This window comes from Furipterus horrens, unplaced genomic scaffold (genome assembly GCF_987537825.1).
Source record: "Furipterus horrens unplaced genomic scaffold, mFurHor1.1.pri manual_scaffold_7, whole genome shotgun sequence".
NCBI classification, from domain to species: Eukaryota; Metazoa; Chordata; class Mammalia; order Chiroptera; family Furipteridae; genus Furipterus; species Furipterus horrens.
In genome coordinates, this window is record NW_028327177.1 from 63877975 (window position 1) to 63890642 (window position 12668).

The following is a 12668-nucleotide window of genomic DNA, read 5'->3' on the forward strand; positions in this document are numbered from 1 at the left end:
TATTTTAGCAAAATCAAAAATTATATATAACTATTTGATTTAATTTTTTTAAAAGTAACTTGGAAATCTCTAGAAAGATAAAAATTTTCATAGGTTTTTACTCAATTAAAATTCTAGAAGCTTACTCCAATAAATAATTTATATTTACAAAATTGTTATATAAATAAAGGTGTTTACTGGCATGTCATTTCTAATAAAAAAATGGAACCACCTTTAATAGTCAACAATAGGAATATGTAAATTATATTCACTTAGTTAGAAAACTAGTTATTCTATTATAATTATAAGACTGTACAGCAAAATAGAATAATTCTTAATGAAGAAAGAATGAAGAAGCTGATTTTAAAATACTTTTTTACCTTATGACAGCTACTATGTAAACATGTAAGTATTTATTAAAAGTTAAAACAAAATTTTAAAAGTTTTGTAACAGTAATGAGAATTTTCTATTTGTTTCAAAACATTCTTTAAAATATCTCATTTAATTTTATAATTTTGCTTTTTAACAGCATTACTGAAGGAGTTTCTTTGACCCCTTTTCTTAAAGCTTTCTGATTATTATATTATGCTGTATTTCATACTTTCAAGTAAAGCCTACAATTCCATCATCAGAGAAGTTTAGATTTTTTTTGACAGTTCATACTTCCAAGTTATTTGTTACAAAGACACTATATTCACTTGTAATTGCTTTAAAAATATATCATTTCAAGGTTTTTTTTGTTTGTTTAGTCTTTCTTAGTATGGAGATTAAACAAACTATCAAAATTACTAGCCCCTTGGTTCTTCTTTTCTCATTTTTATTCACTAAATTTGTCTTTCACAGAATTGAGAACAAATGAATCTGCAGGTGCCAGCTTCAGAGCTTTTCAGTTATTAAATTCATCTTTGGCCTTCTGTAATAACTATCTTATGTAAATGTAAAATTTGGACTCAACTTCTGAAAGCCTTTGTTTTCTTAGTTCAAAGTGAAAGAGCCTCAGTTTGGCCATCTGATTAACAATTATTTGCATAGTTTGGAGCTCTTAAATTATTGGTTGATGGAAACCTGGCAATACTTGCCATTTCTCAGAAGTTCTATATTAAACTAATTCTCTCTCTCTCTCTCTCTCACAGATACATGAGATACACATGCATTGTGATTAAGAGCACAGAGTTATATTTTCATCTGTAAAGGGAAGATTACAATTATATCAGCAATCCTCAAAACATCATTGATGATTTTAGATACTTTTTAGAGTCAGGTATAAAGCAGGCACTCAATATACGGCTACTATTTTTATTTGTTATTATGTAGGTGCTGATTTTCCCTAAATTTGTGAGTCCCCATAATGAAATACAACTTCAAGTAAATTGAGAAACAGCTGTTATCAGGAAAGATTTTATCTGAGTTTATTACTTCCAACACAGCCCAGATGAGTTTTCTGCCTTTTCTATTTGCCACACATAATAATTCAATAAATATTTATTTAATAAATAATGAATAAATAAATGCATGGTGAATTAGTTAATACTACTTTTTGAGAAAGTAGAACAAACTTGAGTTAGTGGAACAGATGAGTCAAGCGTTCAAGGGAGGAAAAAGGGGCCAACTCATGTATGTGCCCTCTGTCAGCCTAGGGAAAATTGCTGTTTAAAAAATAAAAATAAAAATAAAACACAAAGAAAAGCATGTTGAATAACTTATTTTAATTATTTTTTTAAATTAAGCACAAAAATCTTCTGATGACTTACACCAATAAAAATAATGTAGTATTAGGACCATATTACAAAGAAAATGTTGAATTTTAACCACATTAAATAATATTAAGTAGTCTAAATTTATGGAGCATTTCTGAGTTGGCTGACAAAAAGTAAGATGGTAAGTGACCTATGAATAACAAAGACAGAGAAGGAATGGCTTTTTCAATATTCTATTATGCCTCTAAGTAAAATATCTGGTAATCTAGCTACAAATCTATACATGATAATGGCTTTTAGGCCCCTGTGAAGATTAGATTTTGCCAAAGAAACAATCTGTAAAGGTAACACACATGGCAGTATCATTGGCAATCATAAGTGTCAACAAACTCTAATTGATGAACATAATGAAATATAGTATTATATCCTTGTGAAGTTTTGGGAAAAGGTGGGTGGGAAATGTATAAAAATGAAGTCTTTATAGGTTGAAATAACAAAACATCAATTTGATAACATGAATGCATTAACTAGAGTTATAGCATCTTGCATTAATATTTCCCTGTACTTTAGACTTTGCCTGCAATCAATGTTTAAGATCATCTTTGCCTTTTGAAGTGGATTCATGCCTGTGATACACATTAGCCATGTAAAAGATTAAACACTGAAAATAAATTCAGCATTTAAAGACAATTAGCTCTGATTTATTCAGCGGGTTCTTCCAAATAGGTGGTACCAAGAATTATTGTTTTTTGATGGAAGTTAAAAATCCTTTCACAGTTACTTAGTTTTTCTTCAACATCAATATCAATAGAGATAAAGAATAGTTACATGTTCATTAAGAAATACAGGCATATAATCCCAATAAATTTATGGCTCCCTAACAATCCAATACTCCTAACAGAGACATCGCTGGTACAGGTACCAAGACAGAGCAAACTATTTGTCACTTCTAGATCTTGATCTTTTTATACAGGTAGGAAATAGCATAAACTTGAAGAGAAAAATAATGTACCTGAGAACGGCCAATGGATAAAGGGAAGGAGAGATACTGCCATTTGTCTTACATGAATCATGGTGTGGAATTTACAGGCAAATGGTCTGGAACAGGTGTGACTATAATTTGAGGAGACTGCTTGCTCCCTTAGTTAATCAGAACACTGCGATTATTATTTTGGAAGCACAACGACAGAACTTTATCGCTTCACTTGTTGTAGCCTTTCCCTTTACCCTAATACCTATCTTTGTAAACCACTGATTAACAGTCAACAGATTTATTCTCTCCCCACCATGCCATCACAAAAAGAGACACATATGCAGATGTGCCCATGTTACACACATGTACACTTTTGTGTGTAACAGTGCTTGAAAAGATGAGTTCACAGTGCATGTATGCAATACATATCGTACATTAAAGTTCTCTGTGAAATATCCTGCAAATTCCTATGTTTAATTTTACGAATAATTGTTTTGTCAGATGAATAATTTTATGAAATTCTAGGCAAAAACTAAAGAAAGGAAGTAAATTTAACAAAAAAGACTTAGAAAACTTGTCCTTTTTTCCCTTATTTTATGTCTTAATGAAAAAAGGAAAGATGGGCTTTTCCTGGAGTCTACTTGGCTGGAAGACTCAAATGCTACCTGAACTCTTGTCATGTGTCTCTGTGAATATTCAGACTTATAAACTGTGAATTTCCCTTAATTTTTTATTAAGCTGTTTAGAAGATGTGTGCTTGAACATTGACTTAAAACTTTAAAAAACTAAATTTTATATGTATAGTTAATTTCCCTTTCTCCTGCTGTCTCCATTTCAGTTCTTGAGTTTCTGGGAAGGTCTGATTTCCCCAAAGGAGCAATTTCTGGTAGAAGTCTGAAGATCTGATCCAGGAGGAAAAAAAGCCAAGATATCCAATGAATTAAGAACAAGAAAGTTTCCACTCAGGTAGGACCTCAATCTCATACATTTAACCAGCATAAATAAATTGTGCTGATGGCTGGACATGATATGTCTGCTTGGAAAAAGATGGATATATAACCTATGCTACAAGGAAGCTGTTTGCAATTCCCTTGGAGGTTAGTTGTGGTGTTTTATCAGATAATATCCTTGGAGGAAAAGGGATACAATAACAGTATGATGCTTTTTTTCCCATTTTTAGCTCATTGTTGCTGAGTACACTTAGTGATCTTGGTGCCTGTGGCTTATCCCAGGAGTTTATGTGTGTGGAGAGCAGATTAACCCTTTTGGTACTTTCTCCTAAAACAAATCATTTTCATATGTTGTCTCCTTGATCTAGCTGCTTATCAAAACTAAGGCAACAATTTTATCTACATTAGCAGTTTGAGATTAAAAAAAAACTTAGGGCAAAGGGAATAATGAAGATATCTCATTATATGGCAAGTCAAAAACACGGGTGATACCAAAATCAGGGCCATCCATCTCCTTCACAGTTATATCTTCGGGGTTTAGCACCTGACCCTTAGTTGGTACTCAATGTGAAGACACATGTTGGATGACTGATGGATGAATAATTTAAAAAGGCTAATATGGTAGAAAAGGTATTTATCCTTGTATTTCCTGTGTGTCTACTTCTGTATTCTAAGGACCCAGCACTGTAACTGACACATGGAATGTGAGCAATAAAATTTGTTGAAAGTATAGATGAGTCCCAGTGATTCTAAGGATAATTATAAAGCCAACACAGAACAAAAATCTGCCAAGATCTATGGCAGTAATTTTCATAAGATGAAAGTCCGGACCTCAGACTAGTGATATAATTACAGAATTTATCTAGTTTTAACCATTTACATATCATATTCTTACATTTAAGCATAGTACCTACATTAGACATACTGTTAAATGACTTTAATATGGATAGGAAATCCCTCTGATAAACTTCTGTGCCATATTATTTACAAAACACAATTCTGAGAGCATTTTTTATAAAGACAAAGTTAAGGGCAATTTCAGAATCACTAGCTACTAAAATTATTATTTATATTTTTCCATAGATGGGGAGGACAGTCATAGTACTGTGGCTCTCTCTCTGTAATCTGTTGTTGCTGTCTTCTGTACCCCCAAGAAGAACAAAATCCATTTTATTAAAGAAGGGAATGTAACATTTAGCATAGTGCAGCTTCCACAAAATCAACTCTCTCTCTCTCTCTCTCTCTCTCTCTCATTTTTTATTTGAGGTTTTGGATTTTTTAACCTAATGATGATTTTGTTTTCTTTTTTTTTTTTTTAACTGTATCAAATGTTTATGCATTTTTTCAGGTTCTCTTTATTGAGATAAAATCAATAAGAGTCATGTGAGTGAAAATACGTTCTTAGATAAATTTATAAATTTGTGCCTGAATTGAAATTTAAGTAAATTGGCATGAAATTTGTAAGTATAACATTAGAAGGAATATTCACAGGAGCTCAAAAATGGTTGCACGTGTTTATCCTATAAGTGGTCTATGATCAAAACAGACTGTATGTATGTCCAAACAGAAATACAACCGTTTAAATCACATCCCATGCCAAGCCATATAACAACTGGCCAATCCAATAAGTGCATTAAAATAATTCTTCTTTTCAACAGGTTCTTAAATCAACATGTAGAAAAATGAAAACTTATCTTTAATTCCAAGAAACCTGGACAGTTAGTAGTTAAAGCAAATGTGTTGTTCTACTGGCCTAAACCTGGTTATAAATAGCAGTCAGACTTGAGAAGGCCCCTGGACATGGAACAGACTTTCTATATATAGCTTTTCCTCTCTGTAAAGGCTTTTAGAAGAATGCTATCTTTTGTGAAAACTTGGCCTTTATAAAGGCACAAAAACACAAAGGTCAGGAACTCATAGACCTTGAAAAGATTTTAAATGTTTTCTGTAGCCTAAGAACCCACATTTTGGAGACATAAAAGCTAAAGCCCAATGATTAAATATTATTTTCCCAGTATTGAATGTCAAACAAGTAGTGATGATGGCACTCAAACCTCTGTCTTCTAAATCCCTTGAGTGTGGCATATATGACAAATTACAGTTACTGCTTATTTTCATTGTCCACAACACCACATTCCCACTATGCCTCATCCCTCTTTGCTTCTTTATGAGGAATTATAACAGTATTTGCAAACTTTATTCATAATTAAAATTATTTAATTTTGCTTTTTGTAACTTATTTTAAAATGTTATCTCTATGTTTAAAAAGTGTAGAGGCATTTTCCTTCCTTTTTGAAATGCCTCTGCCCTGCATTCATGATCTTTTACTATTGAACTATTATACAGCAGTAAGCACAGAAACACATTTTAGTAAAGCCAACAAGGTTGGGGAAATAGTTGTCATAAAGGAAGATGGAGACAGGGAAGAGAGAAGAGAAATTTAATTTGAAAAATTAATGGCAAATTGGATAATGTTTAGCTGTACCTAATACAATATAGCCCTCCTTATTTTAAATTCCAGGTTAACTTTTGTTGTTTGCATTGTCACAGACTAAGGAGTAAACAAAGCAACATGATTTTTTTGTTTCACCATTTTGTATTGATTTCCTAAAATTTTCTTCAAGACTTTTTTGAATAAATTTAAAAAGATGTGTATTTAAATTATTTTTCCACCTTGCTTGCACTTTAATAACTTGGTAAATGGCATTTAAACTCTATAGTTATGATTAACCCTGTCTCACATTTTGTTAAACCACTAGAAATTGTGTGTGTGTGCATGTGTGCACACACACACATACTTTGCTGTCAACTGGTGTGCTGCCTTTGCAACCAATAAAATAGAATTCTCAATTAAAAACATGTATTATAATCTAGACAAAAATAAGATATGATAGTGCACCCAGCCATTGGTAAAAGTCACTGTAGGTGATTTGCACATGCAGCATGGGTGAAGGGCTCTCTTAAGATGAAGTAATTAAATAGATGTATAACTAAACATGGCTCTAATTTTATATCTGAAACCTGTTTTATTTAGTTCTTTTGCAAGTGCCTGTTCTATGTGTTTTTGTGGCAGTCTGCCACTGCCTGGTGAGGATGACCCTGTCTTGCAGAAGTCTTTGGGTCGCGGCTGAAAGAAATAATCTGTCCCAGACACAATCTTTTGCCTAGGAGAAGAGACATGGCAATTTTCTCAAGAGAAAAAGAGCCCTGAACCCTCTTTCCTTGTGCCTTTTACTGAGGAAGATATTCCTAGGGGTATACAGTCAGGATACATAAATCACCAATTAACCTCAAAAGCTTAGGTTACTACCAGTTTCTAGGGATTTGTCGTCGTCGGCAGCTGTCCGTCTCGAGAGACGATGGTGTAGCTTCTTAAGAGTCTATCTGCACCGCCGAGAATGGTTGTGCAGTCCAACTCGGGAGTGACACGGTATCTGTCTCCTCCCGTGTTGAATCGACATCTTGTGATGACGCTGGAGTGTCCTCTCCAGTGAAGCTGAAGCTACAGAGCCTGGGCAGGGTGATATGGAGGGTCTGCTGTTGCCCATGCAGCAGACCCCACCTCTCTTTGCAGCTGAAGGGTCCAAGGGAAAGACGGAGTCGATACAGCTTGGCTTCAGGTGCGCCGCAGGAGTTGCCGGTGTTGACTATAACGTCAAACCGCCTTAGGGACTCCGGCTCCGGATTTTCTGTCGGGGTTTACTCCCTTAGCCTTTCCCCTGAAGAGGTATGCCGCAAGGCAGCGGAGGTTTTTTGGAGTCAGAGTTTTCCTTCTCTGATGTGCCCTGACTGGAAGATCGAACCAGCGACACTTAGCTCGCAGGCCGACGCTCAATCCACTGAGCCAAACCAGCCAGGGATTACAGATAACTATAAAAGGAGCACAGTGATCGCTTTAGGTCAAGGTCCGCTGGACACTCTGGCACCAGATTATCACCAGGTACAGATTTTCATACATTTTTTTCAGTCTGATATTTTGGGTATTTTGTTTATGACAAGCATGAGATACACAGAGCAGAGCAAGCTTCAAAGCATAATATACATTCTTTAAGCTTGATTTCCCACGAGAAACCTCAATGCAACTATCAGGTCACACCTGCCTCCAGCTTTCCTGGTTTTCCAGTTGAGACTTACAGGCCTTTTGCAAGGCCTAGCTCACAGTGAGGCTACAGATCCCGAAACCACACAAAGTGGTCCCCTGCATGTTTTTATTCTTTGGTTGTGCCATAACAATGTCAAAAGCTGGCATGAATTGATGAAATGATATGCAAAAATGACAGTCTAGAAAATAGGAGTACATGAGGTCTTCTAATTAACATTCAAATAAGTTTATACAAATATAGGAATTAGATAAATATATTAATAATTAATACTCAAAATAAAAATCTGTTAGTCATGTTCATATGAGAGAAATCATAATTGGTACCACAAGGTAATAAATTCAAGAATTTTTTTTTTAAGTTCCAAAATATTCTTTAATGAAAAGATTTTTGGCATGGAAAGGCCAGGGAGAGGCTGCTCCCAGGCCTGGCTGAGTGGCCAGTGTGGGCTCGGCCTCAGCAGCGGCTGCCACTCACATGGTGGTGATGGATCAGGTCATCTCCATCCTCATCGTCGTCATCCTCAACCACAGTCACCGAGTGCACCAGCTTGCGCATGGCTACCTCTTCCCCAGTGGAGTTGATGAGAGCCATGTGTAGGCTATTTCCACAGCCCCAGATGTTCTGTACCTTCCATACCAAGTGGGTAGGGGGGCTATGGGTGGCCCCAACTCCTGCAGCCCAGATCGTCACCACTTGCCCAACCTTCAGTGTGAACTTTGGTGGGAAGCGGTAGGTCAGCAAGGGATTATCTCCGTTTGGCGCTTGATCTGCCAGTTGCCCATGGACTGGTCCTCATTGGACTTGTTGCGCAGCCGCACAAACTTGCCTTCCTCGTCTACCTCTTCCACAGCCACGCACCCGCTGGTGCGAGCATGCTGTGAGAAGCTGCCTCAGCTGACTCCAGCTTGTGCTTCTTGGTGATGCTGCCCCTACACTGTGTCTGCAACGAGTGGGAGGAGGCAAGGCCAGAGCTGCACTGTGAGCTGGGGCTGAGGGACAGGCATAGCTTCTCCTCCTCGCCCTCCAGGAGCTTGCGATAGGTGTGGATCTCCATGTCAAGTGCCAGCTTGATGTCCAGCAGCTCTTGGTACTCGTCCAGTTGCTGCTGCGTTCTTGCCTGCATAGCTGCCATTTCCCGCTCCTTCTCGGCCAGCAGTCACTGGCTGGTGTCCTGCTCATGGGCAAGTGAATCCTCCAGGTCCCGCAGCTTCGTTTCCTTGGCTGCCAGCTGCCTGTGCAGCTGGCTGAGCTGGGCTGAAAGGCTGTCAATGCGAATTCGGGACTGCTGCAGCTCCTCGTGGGCAGCCCCCACTAGGTTGCTGTTCCTCTCAGCTGACTGCCTGGCATTATCCAGCTTAGCAGAATATGTCTTCTCCAGCTCCTTCTTGTACTGTTCCACCTGGTCCTCATGTTGGGCACAGAGCTCCTGCAGGGCATCTGCCAGCCGTCTCTCAGACTCGCGCTGCTTCCCATTATCGATCTCCACCAGCCGGGTCTCATGGTGGCGCTTGGTCTCATGCAGCTCCTCACTGTAGATGTTCTTCTGGAAGTCCAACTCCTCCTTCAGGGTCTGCAGCCTGTTCTCAGCATCTACTCACTGCAGCATCTCATCTTGAAGTTGCATCTTGGCCTCACTGAGGGCTGTCTCAAGCTTGGCCACTTGACCCTCCAGAGCTTGCCCTCCAGCGTGCGCTTCTCACTGAGAGCAGTGCTCAGTGCGGCCTCTTTGGAGTTGAGCAGAGTCTCCAGGTCCTTGAGGCGGGCCTGAGTGGCCATCAAGTCTCCCTCCTTCTTGGTATTGCACGCTTTAAGCTCCTTAAACTCCTCTCGTACTTGGCTCAGCTCCAGCTGCAGGCGGGCGCACTTCTTGGCGACTGAGTCAAGGGTTTTGCGGGCATCGCTGAGCTCAGCCTCATAGGCCGCCTTGATGCCAGACACCTCTAGGCTGATTACCTCTCAGACTCGGTGATGCGAAGGTGCAGACCTGCGATCCCTGTCTCCAGCGAGCGCACACGGTCAATGTGTACCGCCAAGCGGTCGTTGAACTCTTGCAGGTCCTCCTTCTCCTGCAGCTGGGTGATTCGGGTGGGCGACAGCGGAGTGGAGCTGGCCTGAGCCCCGCTGCAGGTGGCGCGCCTCTGCGACGGGGTCTCCATGGCCGGCAGGGTGGCAGCGCTGCCCGCAGGGCAGGGGTCCCGGGAAGGGCGCGGGGCTTGGGCCAGACACAGATGACTCGGAATTGGAGCATGCCGGCTGGCTGGCTCTCTCGGCTTGCTCTCTGCAGACGTGGATATCTGGGCTGGGCGCTGTCGGACCTGGGATCAGGGTTGGCTGCTGTGGCTGCAGCACTCCCTCGAACACTTCAAGAATACTTATTTGTTATATATTTACTTAGTACTCTGCACTGGGCATATAATCTTTTTCTGAAATTTGAGCACAAAATAGAAAAATAGAAATTCTTTACACTTAAGTAGTTTTTTTTACTACAGTTAATGAAAAGTTTCTATTTCGAGATATTTTAATTCCCGAGTTGATTATAACTTCATCAGGTAAGGTTTTTTTTATTTGTTAAAACCAGTGTTTAGTACTTTACTTTTTTAATGTACCAAGTAATAAAATATAGTCAGAATGATAATTTCCAATACTTAAGAGTTGGTAGTAGAGATGATCTATATTGATAGTTAAGTGATTTTAATAGTCTACAAAATGTCATAATGTCTTCCAGATAACTTGTCTCCTTGACCAAAATGTACCTATTAATCTCTTGCTTTGCAAAATTTTTAAAATTTTATTATTATAGTGACTATACAACATCTTTTAACTCATATTTTAAGATACTTTAAGTGGATTATTTCCTTTTAAACTATTTATTAATATATCCATGATATAATATGTGAATGGTAATGTATATTACTTTTTATTTTTATTGCATTTTTCCATTACCATTTATCCTCTTCTGTAACCTCTTCTACCTCCACCCACCTCCCACTCTGCCACAATCACCACACTGTTGTCCATGTCCATGAGTTCTTTTTCTTTTTTGCTCAACACTTCTACCCCCTGACCCCACAACTCCAGAGCTGTGAGCCTGCTCTTATAGTCTGTCTCTATTTTGCTTCTTATTTCAGTTTGTTCATTGGATTCCACACATGAGTAAAATCATATGGTAACTTTCTTTTTCTGACTGGCTTATTTCACTTAGTGTAATGTACTCCAGGTCCACTCATGCTATTACAAAGGGTAAATTTTTCTTTTTTATGGCCAAGTAGTATTCCGTTGTGTAAATATACCATAGTTGTTTTATCCACTCATCTACTGATGGACACTTCAGCGCCTCCAAATCTTGGCTACTGTAAATAACACTGTAATGAACATAAGGGTGAATATATTCTTTCAAATTAATGTTTTGGGGTTGTTCAGATAAATTCCCAGAAGTGGGATCACTGGGTCAAAAGGAAATTCCACTTTTAAGTTTTTGAGGTAACTCCATATGGCTTTCCAGAGTGGCTACACCAATTTCACATTCTCACCAACAGTGCAAAAGTGTTTCCCTTTCTTCACATCCTCCTCAGCACTTGTCATTTGTTGATTTATTGATTGCCATTCTGACAGGTGTGAGATGATATCTTCTTGTGGTTTTAACTTGCATTTCTGTGATGATTAGTGATGTTGAACATCTTTTCATATGTCTGTTGGTCATCTGTGTATTCTCTTTGAAGACGTGTCTATTCAAACCCTTTACCCATCTTTTAATTTGATTGTTTGTTTTTTGGTGTTGGGTTTTATAAGTTAATTATAAATTTTGGATATTAACCCCTTATTAGATGTATTGGCAAATATGTTATCCCATTAAGTGTATTGTCTTTTCATTTTGTTGTTGGTTTCCTTTACTGTGCAAAAGTTTTTTAGTTTGTTGTAGTCCCATTTATTTATTTTTTCTTTTTTTCCTCTTGCCCAAGGAAACATATCAAAAAATAAAATATTGTTATGAGCAGTGTCCAAAATTTTACTGCCTATATTTTCTTCTAGGATTTTTATGGTTTTGAGTATAACATTTAAGTCTTTAATCTTTAATCCATTTTGAGTTTATTCTTGTATATGGCATAAGAATATTGAAGAAGATACAAATAAGTGAACACATATACTGTGTTCATGGATAGAAAGAATTAACATCATTAAAATGTCCATACTACCCAATGCAACTTACAGACTCAATGCAATGCCTATCAAGATACCAATTACATATAGAGTTGGCCAAAAGGTTTGGTTATTTTTTCCATAAAATGACTCTAGTAGGCCTTAGTTGTCTTGAACTTTACTTGAAACAATTTTGTTAGATTGTATTGTGACAGTTATCATATCAGCCTACATTTAAAAATTTTATCAAAATTGGTGAATTATGTGTACCCATTTTAATATTAAAGATAGAAGAAAATAAGCAACATTTTTGGCATATTATCTTTTATAATTTCAAGAAAGGTAAAAACACAACTGAAAAGCAAAAAAAGATTTGTGTACTGTATGGAGAAGGTCCTGTGATTGATGATGTGTCAAAAGTGGTTTGTAAAGTTTTGTGCAGGAGATTTCTCACTGGACAATGCTCCATGGTCAGGTAGATCAGTTAAAATTGATAGTGATCAAATTGAGACATTAAGGGAGAACAATCAGCATTATACCATGTGGGAGGAAGCCAACATACTCAAAATATCCAAATCAAGAGTTGAAAATTATTTGCACCAGCTTGGTTATGTTAATTATGTTGATGTTTGAGTTCCACATAAGTTAAGCAAAAACAAAACAAAACAAAACAAAACAAAAAACACACAAAAACAACAGCAACAACAACAAAACCTTTTGGTCTTATTTCCACATGTGATTCTCTACTTAAAAGTAACAAAAATGTTCTGTTTTTAAAACAAATTGTGACAGGTGAACAAAAGTGGATACTTTGCAATAATATGAAAC

General features: G+C 37.5%; 1 protein-coding gene and 1 pseudogene across 1 annotated transcript in view; one reads left to right on the forward strand and one right to left on the reverse strand.

Annotated features, from left to right (window-relative positions):
- Positions 1-3488: 3488 nt before the first annotated feature.
- Positions 3489-12668, forward strand: part of PKIA (cAMP-dependent protein kinase inhibitor alpha) — a 54379-nt gene continuing 45199 nt past the window's right edge. The window contains exon 1 of the mRNA XM_090283753.1: positions 3489-3616. The gene's annotated coding sequence lies outside the window, so the exon portion shown is untranslated. The remainder of the gene's footprint in view (positions 3617-12668) is intronic.
- LOC150004551 (prelamin-A/C pseudogene) lies at positions 8055-9859 on the reverse strand (annotated as a pseudogene).